The sequence below is a fragment of the Neofelis nebulosa genome, chromosome 3 (genome assembly GCF_028018385.1).
Source record: "Neofelis nebulosa isolate mNeoNeb1 chromosome 3, mNeoNeb1.pri, whole genome shotgun sequence".
NCBI classification, from domain to species: Eukaryota; Metazoa; Chordata; class Mammalia; order Carnivora; family Felidae; genus Neofelis; species Neofelis nebulosa.
This window is the reverse complement of record NC_080784.1, coordinates 166,143,569-166,161,319: the sequence shown is the minus strand read 5'-3', so window position 1 is coordinate 166,161,319 and position 17,751 is coordinate 166,143,569. Positions and strand designations below refer to the sequence as shown.

General features: G+C 37.2%; 1 protein-coding gene across 10 annotated transcripts in view; it reads right to left on the bottom strand.

The window, feature by feature from the left end:
• FRYL (FRY like transcription coactivator) overlaps positions 1 to 17,751 on the bottom strand; it is a 272,003-nt gene that overhangs the window by 155,571 nt on the left and 98,681 nt on the right. Inside the window, exon 4 of one of the 10 annotated variants that reach the window (XM_058722640.1) lies at positions 9,865 to 9,927. The exons of the other annotated variants lie outside the window; for them this stretch is intronic. The gene's annotated coding sequence lies outside the window, so the exon portion shown is untranslated. The remainder of the gene's footprint in view (positions 1 to 9,864; positions 9,928 to 17,751) is intronic. 10 annotated transcript variants of the gene reach the window in all.

Sequence of the window (17,751 nt, the reverse complement as noted above, 5' to 3'; positions counted from 1 at the left end):
AACAGGGATAGGTAGGGGCGGGTAGATGTAGTTTACAAAGATCCCAGTGGAGTCTGTGAAAAAATACCTATAGCACCCTTATCCCAAGAACAGGTCTTTAGGGGTAAAAATTCCCACGTTAGTCACAATCTTTTATATGCATGTGCATACATTCATGTATAGAAATGCAGAAATATAACAAAGTTTTGTACAACTGCTTACTATTATTACTTACACTGGCCAACAATAAAAATTTTGATGATCACCCACCACCCCCGGCCAAAAAAAAAAGTATCACGCAAATGGCATTGGAACAAGAACAGGTATAAAAAATAGCTCTGAATTTAAAAAGCAAGACCAAAATTCTAGTTTAAAAAAGCAAGTCTATCCCAACAAGTTCTTTTGTGGATATCAACAAGCTGATTCTAAAGTTTATACGGAGAGGCAAATGACCCAGCATAGCCAACACAAGACTGAAAGAGAACAAAACTGGAGAACTTACACTGCCTGACTTCAAGACTCACTTTAAAGCTACAGTAATAGAGACAATGTGGTACTGGTTAAAAAAAAAAAAAAAAAAAAAAAATAGATCAGAGGAATAGGACAGAGAACCCAGGAATAGACCCACAAATGATCTTTGACAAAGAAGCAAAGGCTATCAATGGGAAAAGGAGGTTTTTCCACAAATGGTGTTGGAATAACTGGAAATCCACAGGCAGAAGAAAAAGAAAAGGAAGAAGAATCTTCTAAACACAGAACTGACATTCACAGAAATTAACTCAAAATGGATTATAGATTTAAAAATGAAATGGGAAACTATAAAATTCCCAGAATATAATATAGGAGAAAAGCCAAAATAGAAGCCACGAAAGAAAATTTGATAAATTGAGCTTTATAAAATTAATAACTTCAGCTCTACAAATGACACTATAAAGAGAATGAAAAGACAAGGCACAGATTGGGAGAAAATCTTTATAAAACACATCTGATAAAGGACTGCCATCCAAAATATATAAAGAATTCTTGGGGTGCCTGTGTGGCTCAGTCAGTTGGGCAACCGACTTTGGCTCAAAACACCATCTCACAGTTCATGAGTTCGAGGCCCGTGTTGGGCTCTCGGCTGTCACCACAGACAGCCCACTTCAGATCTTCTGTCCCCCTCTCTCTGCCCCTCCCCTGCTCACTCTCTCTCTCTCAAAAATAATTAAACATTAAAAAAAATTCTCTTACGGGCACCTGAGTGGCTCAGTCAGTTAAGCGTCCAACTTCAGGTCAGGTCATGATCTCATGGTTCATGAGTTCGAGCCCCGCATTGGACTATGGGCTGACAGCTCAGAGCCTGGAGCCTGCTTTGGATGCTGTGTCTCCCTCACTCTCTGCCCCACTCCACTCATACTCTCTCTCAAAAATAAATAAAATATTTCAAGGGCGCCTGGGTGGCTCAGTCAGTTGAGCGTCTGACTTCGACTCAGGTCATGATCTCGTGACCTGTGAATTCAAGCCCAGCATCGGGCTCTGTGCTGACAGCTCAGAGCCTGAAGCCTCATTCAGATCCTGTGTCTCCCTCTCTCTCTGCCCCTACCCTGCTGTCTCTTTCTCTCAAAATATAAACAAACATTAATTAATAAATAAAATATTTTTTAAAATAATAAAATAAAAAAATAAAAAATTCTCTTAAAAAAAGAATTCGTAAAAGTCAAAAAGAAAATAACCCAATTAGGAGTGCCTGGGTGGCTCAGTTGGTTAAGTAAGCATCTGACTGCGGCTCAGGTCATGATCTCACAGTTCAGGAGGTCGATCCCCGTGTCAGGCTCTGTGCTAACAGCTCGGAGCCTGGAGCCTGCTTCCGATTCTGTGTCCCCCTCTCTCTCTGCTCCTCCCCTGCTCACACGCTGTCTCTCTCTCAAAAATAAATAAGGATTTAAAAAAGAAAAAGAAGGAAAAGAAAAGAACCCAGTTAAAAAATAGGACAAATGTCTGCACAGACCCCTCCACAAAGAAGACGTACAGATGACAAACAAACATATTAAAAGATGCTCCGTATGACAGGTCTTCAGGGAAATGCAAATTAAAACAACACTGACCCACCACTGTACGCGTACTAGGATGGCCAAAAAACCCAGAACGCTGACACACCGAATGCTGGTGAGAGTGCGGGGCCACAAGAACTCTCATTCATCGTTGGTGGAAATACAAAACGGTATAGGCACTCTGGAAGACGGTTTAGAGGTTTCTTACAAAAATAAACATACTCTTACCAGATGACCCAGCAACCATGCTTGTTGGTATTTACCTAAAGGAGTTACAAATCCACACAAAAACCCGTATAGGGAAGTTCATAGCAGCTTTATTCCTAAATGCCAAAACTTGGAAGCAACCAAGATGACCTTCAGTAGGTGAAGGTTTCAAAAATAAACTGTGGTGCATCCGGACAAGGGAACAGTATTCAGTGCTAAAACAGAATGAATGATCAAGCCAAGAAAAGACTTTAGAGGAAACCTAAATGCATATTATTGAGAGAAGCCAGTCTGAAAAAGTACATGGTATATGATTCCAACTATATGACATTAAGGAGAAGGCAAAAGTATGGCAGCAGGAAAAAGATGCATGATTGCCAGGGGTCAGAGGCAGAGGCGGACAGGGGAGCGCAGGGAATAGGGGAGTACAGGTGATTTTGAGGGCCCTGAAACTATTCTGTATGAAATTGCAATGATGGGAACATGTCCTTATATTTGTCAAAACCCAAAGAATATACAACACAAGGAGTGAACCCTAATGGAAACTACGGATTTGGGGAGATTACCATGTGTCAAATAGGTTCATCACTTACAACAACTGTATCACATTAATATAAAATGTTAATAAGGGAAACTCGGGGCAGGATAAGGGGATGCATGGGAACTGTTTGTACTTTCTCCTCAAATTTTCTGTAATCTGACACTGCTCTAAAAAATAAAGTCTGTGAATTCTTAACAATTCAAAAAGAAAGAAAGAAAAGCCCATTCTATCCCTGTCAGCCAGAACCAAAGATGCCTGGGAAGAGTCAAAATAAACAACAGCTCGAGCTAAAGTTTAAAACAATAATGTACTTGGATCAAGCTCAGAGAAAGGAAACAGATTATAAGTCAATTAAAAATAAAATGTCAAAAACACAAATCAGGTTACACGGTAGACTGAAAGTAGAAAGCTAGCAAAATCAATATTAGGGAATAATAGCAAATTTCAACTTTTGGTGAGGCCAGTCAGGTTGGTATAACCTCTCAACAAACTATCCAGCGAAAAACTGCACATTTGGAAGCAACTGTATCTGAAAAGGAAATAAGGAAATACAAATGATATGCATGCTGTGAGTATTGAAAGGTACAACATAAAGACATCATTTGATGACTTCAGTGAGCACACACGGTTTGTTATTAAGGTGAGATGACCTCAAAATTTCTTCATAAATGAAGGACACTCATACCAGACACTGTTTATTTCTGATGGAAATGAAACAGTATTTAATACTTTATTAAGGTATTTTTCATATTTATTCCTTTTGTTTTATTAATTTTTTAAATTTTAATCCCAGTATAGTTAACATACAGTGTTAGTTTAGGTGTACAATATATTGATTTAATGGAATTCTATCGGTTACTCAGTGCTCATCATGGTTAAGAGTACTTTTAATCCCCTTCACCTCTTTCACCCCCTGCCCCCAGCTCCCCTCTGGTAAGTACCAGTTCTGTTCTCTACAGTTCTAACAAACCTAGTCTTATTTCAAGTGATATGCTGGTAAATGCCTCTTTAAAAAAAGAAGAAAGAAAGAAAAAAAGTCTTCTGATTGATAGCATTTGCCAATTTCCATTGTGTAAATACCGTCATCATGATTGATTTCAAGCCACCAACAGTTTAACAACCAACTAGTTAAAATTCCTGGCAGTAACTAGATCCAGAATATACTACAAGTTATACTCAATTTGTGATGAGGAAATTGACTCCTAATTAAAGTCATTTGTCACTTGGGAGTGAAATATGAATTCAGGTCCTGAGTTTCTAACAACTTTCAGATCAGTGGCTTTATTTTCTCCAGAATCACCAGATTTTCATACATCCCTTTTTTTCTCTTTTAAGGATTTAGACTACATACTATTGGCTTAGAATAACTATTTCCCAAATCAAATATTTTGGTTGCATCTTCAAATTCCTTTACATAAAATGAACTAAAAAGAAACAGCTTTTCCACTTTGATTAGAGATATATTTACCTATATTTTCTTTCTTTTTTATTGAAGCTTTTATTTTTAATTTTAGGTAGTTAACATACAGTGCAATATTGGTTTCAGGAGTAGAATTCAGTGATTCATCACTTACATACGACACCCAGTGTTCATTACAACAAGTGCCCTTTTCAATACCTATGGCCCATCTAGCCCATCTCCCACCCACCTCCCCCCATCAACCCTCAGTTTGTTCTCTACTGTTAAGAGTCTCTTGTGGTTTGTTTCCCTCTGTTTTTTTTTTCCCCCTCACTTCCCATGTGCTCCTCTGTTTTGCTTCTTAAATTCCATATATGAGTGAAATCATATGGTATTTGTCTTTCTCTGATTGACTTATTTCACTTAGCATAATACATTCTAGCTCCATCCACATTATTGAAAATGGCCAGATTTCATTCTTTTTGATGGCTGAGTAATACCCCATTGTGTGTATGTATGTGTATATACCACATGTTCTTTATCCATTCATCAGTCGATGGACATTTGGGCTCTCTCCATAGTTTGGTTATTGATGATGGTGCTGCTATAAACATTGGGGCATATGTACCCCTTCGAATCTGTACTTTTAATCCTTTGGTTAAATACTTAATAGTGCAATTGCTGGCTTATAAGGTAGTTCTCACCTATATTTTAACTCCTTTTTTACTTAGTTTTATTTTTTACATTAAAATCTGTCATCTTGGGGCACCTGGGTGGCTCAGTTGCACGTCCAGCTCTTGATTTCGGCTCAGGTCATGATCTCACAGTTTGTGAGATGGAGCCTTGCAACAGACTCTGTGCTGATAGCATGAAGCCTACTTGGGATTCTCTCCCTCCCCCTCTCTCTGCCCCTCCCGTGCTCATTCTCGCTCTCCCTCTCTCTGTCAAATAAATAAGCATTTGAGAAATAAATCTATCATCCAGCTGGAGTTTATTTGGAGTGACATTCAATAAAGACATTTTTTTTCTCCAATATTTCATCAATTCTTCTAGGTTCCTTTACTGAAAGTCAATCACTGATTTTATTCACTGATTTTATTCACTGTAGTTTATAAACTGCATCCAAACTCAAATTGTGCTTTGTATCCTGCTCATTAAGAATCTGGTTTTGGAGGGAAAAAAAAAAAGAAAAGAATATACAGAAGGGAAGCTGAGAGAAGAAATTCTTTTAAAAAGGAAAAGGAATGGAGGTGGATTAGGCCTGGAACATAGGCTGAAAAAACCTCCTAGGCCTATTTCTATTGGACTATTCATTTAAATCTTGTAGCCTGGGTACCTGTCTTTTTGAGGAGTGATATACTGCTATGCCTTTCTTGATAACAAATTTAACAAATTAATGATACAGTGAAACTACAGTCTCATAAGAAAGATCATGGACATAAGCATACTCACATAAAAAATCTGTTTTTGTATCAGTATCTCCTTTTAATTACTGTAGCTTTATAATAAGCTTTATTACCTGTTGGCACAAATACTCCTGTTTACTCATCACCCTCAGTAATTTCTCAGCTATTGTTTTTCACTTACACTTCCAGACTTGTATGTATCTTCATAAATTAATGGGAAAAAACTGGCATCTTAATTAAGACTTCTTGTCTAGAACCTGGGCATACCCTCATTAATTGATCTTCTTTTGTGCGTCCAAAGAGAAATGAGATCTGTATAATTCTTTTTTTCTTTTTTTTTGCATTTGAATTTTTATTCGCTCTTTAAGTTACTAATTTTTAAAATCATAGTATGTAATTCTTACTAATTCTATTCGTAAATACTTTAAGTTTCTGTTCTGTGTGAATGCAATCATTTTTCTTACTATTCAGCCCCACATTTCTGCCTCTGGTAGAATTTCAATGGATAGAAAAATTAAGACTTTTACTTGTTCTTTGGACATCTGTTCCTAAAATGTTTATTTATCCTAGTCTAAACTATTCCTATTGAAAACAGTTTCTAAACATAGAAGTCCTATGACATCCTTGGCACATATCCAATGCTTTTTACTTGAAGTCTACTACAGAAATATCGCTTATTATAAAGCTTAAGAAAAATGACCTATCTCTAAATAATCCATTATTCACTCAGCTAGAATCTCCCTGAGGTTATTATTTTCTTGTACTCTTTGAACCTTCAGAAACTCAGCTCAGAAACTATTCCAAAAATCTAGAAATTATGTGGTATTTTTAAAATGTGCATGAACCCAGGAGTCAGAAGACCAGGGCCCCAGACTTGACTTGGCTACTTAGTATCATTATAATCTTGGTCATATTATTTCACCTTTCTAAGCTTTTGCCTTCCCTCTAGAAAAGAAAAGGCTGAATTAAATCTCAACCATGGATATGTATCAGAAGCAACAAGAAAGTTGTTTTCATTTTTGTTCTCCTCTTCTCCTCCCGTAAAAATACTCACTGCCAGGGAAAAAGCTATCATGACAGACTTTTCTCCCCTGGCCAGACATGAATCTGGGGATCAGAATCGGAGAGCCCTGAGGTGAAAACCGGAAGGCCAGAATCCTGCAGGACCTCATCTGGCACACACATGTAGATCTAGGGCCTCTGGGAGGTAAACAGCAGCATATCGATGCATAACCATCTTCTCTGCCTTCTAAGAAGCTGAGCAGAATCTAATACGTGGGCCGAACCCTCCATACCCTTGAAGCTGACGTGGTGGGGGAAGACAAGGACCAAAGAGGCTTCCTCCTAATATTTTAACTGGAGCTAACAGAGGCTCAGAGACGCTGAGAATGCTTTCCCTTCCTTGAGATAACTCTTTAAAACACCATAGCTGTATGGCCCACCCTTAGTTAGCAGACAAAGAGATCTAACTGCACACTACAGATACCCAGCAGCCAGAGATAAAGAAAACAAATAAAAATATTTACCAAACATGAGCAGTAAACATCATTATAGGTTTCAGCACACCCAATCTATTTCAATTAAAAACAGAAACTAGGGGCCCCTGGGTGGCTCAGTCGGTTAAGCGTCCGACTTCAGCTCAGGTCACGATCTCGCGGTCCGTGAGTTCGAGCCCCGCATCAGGCTCTGGGCTGATGGCTCAGAGCCTGGAGCCTGCTTCCGATTCTGTGTCTCCCTCTCTCTCTGCCCCTCCCCCGTTCATGCTGTGTCTCTCTCTGTCCCAAAAATAAATAAATGTTAAAAACAGAAACTAAACAAAGATGCAACCTCTTGCCTTATTATTCAACACTAGGTGGTTAAGGAAAAATATAAGATACAAAAAAATTATAATTGTTATAAATACTGAGAAAGAAACACAGCTTTCTATATTAAAGCAATAATCACCTAGAAAGGAAAATGGATAAAAAATCTTCTATTCACAAGTATAAAATAAGTTGTGATAAATTTAATAAGGAAAACATAGGATTTATATAGCAGAAACTACCAAAACTTTCTCTTTCTCTCTCTCTCTCTCTCTCTCTCAAGCAATCTCTACACCCAACGTGGGGCTTGAACTCACAACCTTGAGATCAAGAGGCTCATGCTCTACTGACTGAGCCAGCCAGTCACCTCTACGAGAATCTCATAAAGAACATAAAAGATCTGAGCAAATGGAAAGACATATTTGTGGGTAAGAGCACTTGTTATTATAAGGGTTAATTCTCACAAAATTATTAATTATGACAATTCCAATTAAGATTTCAATACAATTTTTTTTAAAAGTTTTACTGGATAAAACCATCTTCAAGTATACATAAGGAAGAATAAATAGCTCCCAAAAGTTAAAAAAAAAAATCATTTTTAAAAAATACAAAGAATATTTTCTAAATCAGAAGACAACATAACTATAATTAGAACACATTATAACTATATCTGAAACATTACATCGAAATATAAAATGACTATATTAGACCATAATATAATAGTCAGTAAACATAAGTAAAAATAAATTGGATTAATGTAAAAGATTAGACAGCCTCCCCAAAATCCCAGTATAAGCATTCAACATGGGCGAAAACAGAAGAAAGGGGATGATTTATTTAGTAATAATGTTTGAATATCACCTGACCATTCAACTGAAAAAAAACAAATACACTATACTCAAAAACCAGATGAACAGGATGTTGAAAATTAATTTTAAGTTTTAAAAAAAAATTTTAAGAAAAAAATTCATAGGAGTCCACATACAGAATCCAGGGCAGAGGAAACTGTTGGCTAAGATAGAAAACCTAAAATTATTCTAAAAGGATGAATACATTCAACCAAGTAAAAATTTTTTGATATTTATTAGGCAAACAATACCATAAACAAGACAGGACCAAGTCGGAAAAAAATATAATGCAGATGACAGCTAACATAAAGTATTCAAAAGGGCACTTAGCAATTAACAAGAAAAAGACAATACAATAGAGAAAAACTGGCAAAACTATATATAATTAGTCAATTATGTAAGAATAAATCTAAGAAGACAACATATGAAAAAACATTCAAACTTTGTAGTATCCAGAAAATGCAAATTAAAGTAGCAATAAGCTTTCATTGTACACACACCAGACTGGGAAATATTAGAACAAGTAATCTATCGTTGGCAAGATATAGGGAAACTGACCACTTAACCCACTGCTGATGGAAATGTAACATCCACCTAAGTACAGTCTGGAATGCTGAACAAAAAGACGAGTATTCTGGCTCCTATAGCACAGCACTACAGATATTAATTTCTTTGATCTACAAGCTTTCCATGCAACTCTCTGATTAGAATTTAGTTCTGTATGACCTACCCCACAAGGAGAGGAAAGAATGGCCCGCCAGCTCAAGCATTAACACCCACTTGGCACATTTCTCATTGTAAATTAGTAGATTGGCAAACATAAAAACTTGTCTCTGTCAGACTGTTTATTACAATTCTACCTCCTGAAAAAGATTTCATATCCACTCTCAGCATTAAGGCAAAGTCAAGTTTTGTGACCTGATCCTGGTCTTTGCTGGCCTTCTCTGGCAATTCCTTAAATCACAATCAAAATCTTTGGAGTGAGGCCCAGGCATCTGTATGTTTTTGAAGACTCCCCAACATGACTCTCATGTACAGCCAAGGTTGAGAATCACTACCTCAAACTATTCTTTCAAAGTGGAACAGTTGGTTCTGTACAATAATTTTACTTAAAACTAATTTTGATCAATAAGTTTCAAAAGTACCATAAGTAAGGAAACCTGTTTATATAATAACCACAAATAACATCCATCAAGCAATTTGGAGCTTGTTAAATAAATGCACATCAGGGGCAAAGCTCTAGGAAGCAAAGCAGAGGATCAATAAAACAATTCAAAAACCTAATCTTAAAAAGTCATATGTGGTTCTCCCCGCTCATACTAGAACTCTTGAACTGATTTTTCTCTTGTGCTTTCAGCCACTTTACTCACTGACTCGTGCCCCACACCACACACCCTGGAGCCCCATCAATCCTCTGCCTTTCATTATCTGTGATTTCGAAGGGTGAGGCTTCATTGATGAGAACTTGAGAACCATCAATTCCTCCCCGTGCCTTATATCCTGTATCTGGTCACCAAACCCCATCTTAGTGAAGGGAATCTCCCCCCGCCATCTTTTTCCCGCATGATTAAGCTTCATCTCTATGATACCCTATGTAGACTGTAGAAATGCGTGCCTCTGTACTCTGCATAAAAATGAACCACTAACCTTACCTTCAAGAATGTCACTAAGACCACTTTATTGGAATCATCATTTTCTTTTCTTCCACAGTCTCCCTACAATAAGAATGACTCATTCACATATTGCTACAAAATTTTATGTGAAGCTTTTAAGTTTTTCCATTTTTTTCAGACTTCATTTTTTTTTTTTAAGAGCAGTTTTAGGTTCACAGCAAAACTGAGAGAAGGAACGGAGATTTCCCATGTACCTTCTGCTCCCCGCATGCACAGCCTCTCTCATGATCAACAGCCCCTACCAGCACGGTATATTTGTAACAGTTGACGAACCTATCCTGACACGTCATTATCATCCAAAGTCCATCATTTACCTTACAGTCCATTCTTGGTGTTTTATACTCTATGGGTTTGAACAAATGCATCCACCAACAAAGAACACTGAGAGTAGCTTCACTGCCCACCCCCCCAAAATCCTCTGAGCCCTACCCATTCATCTGTCCCTCCTCCCAACCCCTGGCTACCACTTTTCTTATTGTGTCCATAGTTTTACCTTTTCCAGAATGTCCTATAGTTGGAATCCTACTGTATGTAGCCTTTTCAGACTGGCTTCTTTCATTTAGTAATAATACATTGAAGTTTCCTGCAAATCTCTTCATGCCTTGAAAGCTTGTTTCATTTTAGCACTTGATACTATTCCATTGTCTGAATGCACCACAGTTTATCCATTCCCCTACTGAAGGACATCTCTGTTGCTTCCAAGTTTTGGCAAGTATGAATAAAACTGCTCTAAACATCAGTGAAGATTATTTTAAACAAAACAAATATCCATTTAATGCATCTAATGTAAATTTGTATTTGCTATTATTTATAGTGTTATGTTAATGGATATTAGTTCATCCTTCATTTTTATATTTTCACTACTTTCTGTATCACGTGCCAATAAATATATGTATTGTTTCTAAAACCATTCATATGATTTTCTACTATGAACCACCATCACATTTCCAATTCATTATCTTCTAGTAGAAATAGGTCTGATGGTTAGGAATTTGTCTTCTATAGTCTTCCCCAAACAGACTTCTTAATTTTCTTGTTCTAAAAACCCTTAAAACTTTACTCATTTTAGCAAATGTTTTAAATTGGGAAACAGCATGCTTAAACCAACTAGTAGACTCAAAATAAAATTGGAATAAATTCCTCTTAGGCAATGTCCTGTGACATCATGCATTAACAGATTAGGAGGAGGAATAATCAAGAGAACATATTCAGGGCGCCTGAGTATCTCAGTCGGTTAAGAATCCAGCTTCGGCTCAGGTCATGATCTTGCAGTTTGTGAGTTCAAGCCCTGCCTCGGGCTCTGTGTTGACAGCTCAGAGCCTGGAGCTTGCTTTGGATTCTGCGTCCTCTCTGCCTCTCCCCCCATTCATACTCTGTCCCTCCCTCTCAAAAATAAACATTAAAAAAAAATTTTTTTGAAAGAGAACATAACCCAGTCCATCCTGCAAAAGGCTAGCAAACTGTGTCTTATCAATGCGATAATGAGATCGTACACATGGTTACTTCCAGAAATGAAGTCTAAAAGAGTATGGACAGTATTGCAACAAGCCAGAACCCAATGATTTGGGGCTTAGCCATGACAGTAGGCCAGATACCTATCAGGTGTCATATTTAAAATATTTAGCAATTAGTACAGAGGGGCAATTAGAACGGACTCTGGCTATAAATACCACTACAGCCATAAGGATGTATAATGGCTGAATATCAACAATGTTGGAGGTAATAAGAAATCTAGGAATGGAGGCAGAGTATGATAACAGGAAAAAAGCCCCACAGAGATCAATGGAAAAAAAACAACAACAAAAACAATGGAAGAACAACAGGTGTTATGTTAGCAAACATATTATGCATAGTCTAAGAACAGGAAATACAAGGACATGCACTAAGGGAGGTAGATCTCATCATTAAGAAGGTACATCAGCAGCAATTGATTCTCTTCGAGTCCTTATTTTTTGTTTTTGTATGAAAACTTCATTCCCTTGAGGAGCAAAAGCAGAGTCCTGTATTTGAAGGAAATAGAGTTGCCAGAGAGTTTGACAAAGCAAGGCTCAGGAAGGAAGAAACACCCATTAGTAGAGGTGGAGCTTTGACTTCCATTCTTTGCACAAGAAGGAACCGCAGCCTGGACACTAGAACTGAAGAGTAGAGTCAGGCCAAAGCTCATGGTGAGAGGGGCTGATGCGAGTTGGGTGGACTAGTGAGCTCGGGCTCTCCAAAACTCACCATCTTAGCACAGGATAGGAACCAGGGCCTGATAACAAGATGGGAGTTTAGACACAACTAGAACAGAAGGTACGCACAGGGGAAGGTTATGACATCCAGGTTTATGAAACAGCAGGTCTGAAACTTACCACAGATATTAACACTGTCCTTTTGAATAATCTTAGATGCCTATGAATACTAGGACCATCTGTTTAGATTTCCCCAATTTTGAAATTTCTATCTCATTATTAAACTATGTGTCTTCATTCTAATACTTACCAACATAAAACTTCCAAACAAACCGTGAAACCAAATACTTAATGAGTTGGAGAATCAGCTGTACTTCTCACAAAACAAAATGTTCAGTCTTGAAAATAAAGTTTCTCTGTCAAATGAGGTAGACCTGGCTTAAGGAGTTAGAATATATATATCTCTTTTTTAATGGATAAAGCAGGCCCATGATTCCTAAATTCAAAGATGCCTACAGCTAGGAACTCTAAATTCAGGGACCATCACAGAGTTCACACTGTTCATTTAGCACAATGAGTTGGCCTCCTTGTCTAGGCTTCATTTCCTAAAGTAGACAGATTTCTCTGAGGGATGAGAGAATATTTTGGCAATAAGCAATAGGTGATTCTTTTCTACTGTGATCAATATGAATTCTCGATGGATATGTCTCTGAAATTAATGTCAATTGAGAACATTAATTACCTTGCCATATTCATTTATAGAATCCAAGTTAAAAATCTCCTTCACCTCCCATATCTATTGTTCCCACCTCTTAAATATTTCTCATATCCATGATTCAATGAGTAAAGATTTTGTGAAACACTCAGAAGAGTACCTAATATGGTAAACATTATAGGTATGTTTGCTAAAAGAAAGAAAAAAAAAAAAGGAAAAAAAAAGAAATGAGTTTTCTTCATTTGTTCAACCTTCATCTCACGTCTGGTCTGTCTGGTCTACTGCAGTAGCCATCCACCTACATATATGGTCCCTCCCTCTCTCACCCCCACCACCCCTATTCCACGAAAAACATAAGTCTGATAAAAATCACCCTAACTACAGTCACAAAATCCATCAGTGGTTCTCCATTTGTTTTAGGGAGACCAAAATTAATAACAAAGTCTTCACAATTACATGAGCTCTGACCCCTACCTTTCCAACTCATTCCCATGCTTCTCTGCTCCAGACAAATTGGCCATATTTCCTCCACTGCCCAGCACGGGATATCCCTTCTGTCCACCCACCCTACCTCCAAACTGTTAATCCTGTCTTCCTTCAGATTTTGCTGAAGTATCACTAGAGACCAGGGAAGACTTTAAATTGATATATGAAGGATTAAAGGATGTTAAAGAATTTGGTGTGTAATGTACAATAATAACTATACTCTGTTGGAAATACTGGATTAACAATATTTTGTTGTATGTTTTTAAGTTAATTTACTTTGAGAGAGAGAGAGAGAGAATGAGTGCTGGAGAGGGGAAAAGAGAGGGAGAGAGGGAGAGAGAGAGAGGGAGAATCCCAAACAGGCTCCACATTGCCAGTGCAGAGCCTGATGCAGGGCTCAAACTCATGAACTATGAGATCATGACCTACGCTGAAATCTTGAGTTGGACACAAGCAACTGAGCCACCCAGGCACCCCATTGTGCTGTATTTCTGAAAGTTACTAAGAGAGTAAGTCTTAAAAGTTTTCATTGCAAGGAAAAAAATTCTATGTGAGGTGATGGATGTTAATTAATCTTATTATGGTAATTGTTTTGCTATACACACACACACACACACACACACACACACAAAATCATGTTGTATACCTTAAACTTATACAATGTGATACATCAATTATATCTCAATAAAACTGGGGTGGGGGGAGTTTGGGTGTATATTGGGGGTGGGTTCTTACTGCTCTTTAACTTATCTGAACCCCAATTTACTCATCTAATAAAAAAACAGCAACTTATCGACAGATGAGTAGTTAAACAAAATGTGGTATATCCATACAACAGAATATTCAGTCAAAAAAGTAATGAAATACCGATAGATAAATAGATGAATCTTCGAAATATGCTAAGTGAAAGAAGATAGTCACAAAAGAACCCTATTAGGATTCCAGTTACATGATGTGTCCCGGAATAGGCAAATCCCTAGAGACAGACAGTAAATTAGTGAGTACGAGGTTCCTTTTTGGGGTAGTGAAAATGTTCTACAATTAGAGAGTAGTGATCATTGTACAGCTTGGTGAATAAAAAACTATATAATGTGTAAGCTATACACATTTTTAAAAGGATGACTTTATGGTATGTGAATTGTATATACGTTACATTGTATCATAAACCTATTATTTTTAAAACAACAATGATAGTTTGCCCCAAATTTTTAAGATGATTACGTGAGATTTAACAAACATATGTCCACATAACTTGGACTGTACACACACACACACACACACACACACACAAATATGTACTTACCACAATAACAGGACTATAATTACCTCAATGCATGGTAAGTAGAATTATTTTAATCAAGTGACATGCAAATTTTAACTGAAATTTAGACAAATGCATAATTAGCCTTTTGGGGTTGACATTTACTATTTTTGCAATCCAGGAAAAACATCATTGAGCATTAAAAACTCTACGAACTTTGCTCATTGTGCAAAAACTCAAGTAATTTATGCAAATTTAGTTTCTTAACATTCCATATCTTATTCATATTTTAATTAACAAAAACCATGGTTAAAATAAGTCAATTTATCTCTTCTATGCCTGGGATGACAAATGACTTTTTTGAAACACTACCTGTCTTAAAATTATGTATGCAAAATAAATTCTATAAATATGTTTACAAGAGGTATTCTATTGATAATAAATGCATCTGTGCCCTTAGCAATGCCAATACATAACTGGATACATCTTAGTACTGAATCCTGCATTGTCTTATCAATTTTAGGGAACTAAGCCAATCTTTTAATGATAACATCCTCACCACACAGCTGGTTTAACAGAATGTTCCTGATTCAGTTTTTAAAAGAAGTAAGGCCTAAAACTGTTGGCACAAAGACAAAACCCTGAATTTAGGCCATATGAATGTCACTTCATTGTTGTTACTGAAAGAAATAAGCTCAACTATAATCAAACTTCAGCAGCACTGCATCAACATTCTGCCAGCTAAGCAGGCCTTGAAAACAGAGGGCCTCTGGCGATTAATATAAAACGCAGCATTGAACAATAATATGAATCGTGGGAAATGCATCTTATAAACACAAAACATTATTATTTAATGATAAACAATTATAACGTGCACTGCTATTAAGTTATGTTCAACGACAAACATTTAATTTTTCTTTTTTCTTCAAGAAGAGTAAGGGCAACATGTGAAATATATAATTTATTTAATGGAAAAATTATTTGCCTTTTTTTTTTATATACAAAGGCTATTAATAAATCAGATTTTTCTGTCCTTCCTGAGAAATTCACTAAATAGAGTTTAGTGAAATGCTAAAATTTTTTGAAATCGCTAAGGTTTCATTTTATAAATTGCTGCTTCAGGAACTACTCCCCTTAGAGACATTACTAGTATAATAATGAACACCAGTATAAGAGGGACCATATATTTATCCTTCTACCCTTTTTCCTATTAGGAACCCACTCCAACAAAAATGATTGCATCCCCAAGCTTTATCTTACCTGCCTGCACAGTTACCAAAACTTAACTAAACATTAAGTATACAAAGAAGTATTGAGTATGTAAAGAACAAAAAAAACAAACTATGCCCTCCAGGGGCTTATACTATAAGCTTTTTTACTGTAAGTAAAAAAGAAAGACACGAATGAGGTGATATATGTAATGATACCATGATGTTTAAGGTGAAGAACAGAACAGATGAAGCATTAAGTGTCTGGTGAACTCAAGAAAAGATGGGTCTTCCAAGGTGAAGAAGAGTTAGTTGTGAAGCAGACATAAGGGCTGAGGGGGGCTAAGAGGATGTGCATCCCAGGCAAAGGAAGCAGCAAATACGAAAGCCCAACACACTTCAGGAGCTGGGCAAGCACAGCAAGAGAGGAGACACAAAACGAGCAGGGGCTGGATGACAAAAGGTTTCATTCCACAGGGGAGAGAAAGACTATGATGGAGGGGAGAGATTTTAAGAGTGGGCTTCTAGAAGGAGCCTTTGGCAGCAACGTGTAAGAGGCTAACAGGAAGCTATGGCAATAATCCGGATGATAATGAAGAGAGGCCTGAACTAAGTTAAGTGGCTACGTCATCAGAAGGCAGGAGAGACTAAGGAAACTGTACAAGGTAGGATGACGCGTCTTGATAATCAGTGGGGAGTAGGTGGTGTAGGGGTGACAGGGGGCTGTTGACCGACACCTGCTTCCTGGCTCAGGGAGACTGTGGATGGCAGTACTGTCTACCACGACAGGGAACATCTTGTCACTCAAAACGAAACTCAGTCTCCTTCCCTCTACATCTCTGTGTCTCCTGTGGTTCAATAGGATTCCCCTGGTCTCTGTACTCCCCATTCTTTTCACATGGAACAGTCACGTGGTAAGTCATAATGCATACACAGCAGTGCCCATTTAACTTCCTTACTGTTAGCCTTACATGCACGTTTACTCTCTGACTAGAGTATGTAAAGAACTTTGTGCTCCTTATGCACAAAGACCTCATCTACTTGTGACAGTACAGTATGTGCTCCATCAAGGCTGGCTGATTCAAGAGCCGGATTATGGAAACAACCCTAGGAAGAAACAGATAACCACCGTCCTTTTCTAGGGTTTTAAAAATACTTTAATCTTCTCTCTCTCCTTTTTAACTATAACAGGGGAAGGGAAGATTTTAAAAAGTCATCCACAGATACTGGCAAAAGAAAAAATTCTCCCACTTTCCAGGGCTAGGACAGACCTAGTTAGGGCCTTATTGAACAGTGAGATTTGTCTTCTCAATATTAACCTATTGCTTTACAACTGTAAAAACACCTCCAAGAGATATGTGCCATGAACATCCAAGGGCAACGGGATGCCCACAAACTGAATCATCATATTACAAAGGGCCAACAGCAAAGGCTTTACAAACATCTGTTTTTGGTTCACTTTTGGATTAAGGGAATGTGATTACATGAGATTTGGCTGTGGCTGGTTACAGGGTTCAGGCAAAGACATGTAGAAATGTTTAAATGGTCACAAAACAAAACAACCACATAATTCACAAGTATCTAAGCAAACTAAATTTTTACAAAAGCTGCTGTAAGATTAAATGCACTGTTTCTATAGAAGAACCTATTACGTATAGCTTCATTCTCACTATAAAACTCACTATTTTTAAAAAGTGCATGGCAAGGATGGGGGAAGGAGAGATGAGGGGGAAAGAAAGAATAGAAACCATAGTCTATTTTAGTAAAAATGCATTCTGTATTACCCTTTCAAGTAGTAAAAGTATTTAATTTAAATTAGCAATTATCTTTCAATTATAATTCTCAATATTTTAATTCACTTAGAAACTTTCCTAGAACTAAGATAACTTTCTGCCATCTGGCACAACAATATCTCCATATGGAAGAATTACTTACAGATCAGAAATAAAAGAAATACGGAGATTGTAAATGCAGTATATTTGGCAATACAAATACAAATCTCCTCAAATTATATTCTAGAAGGCT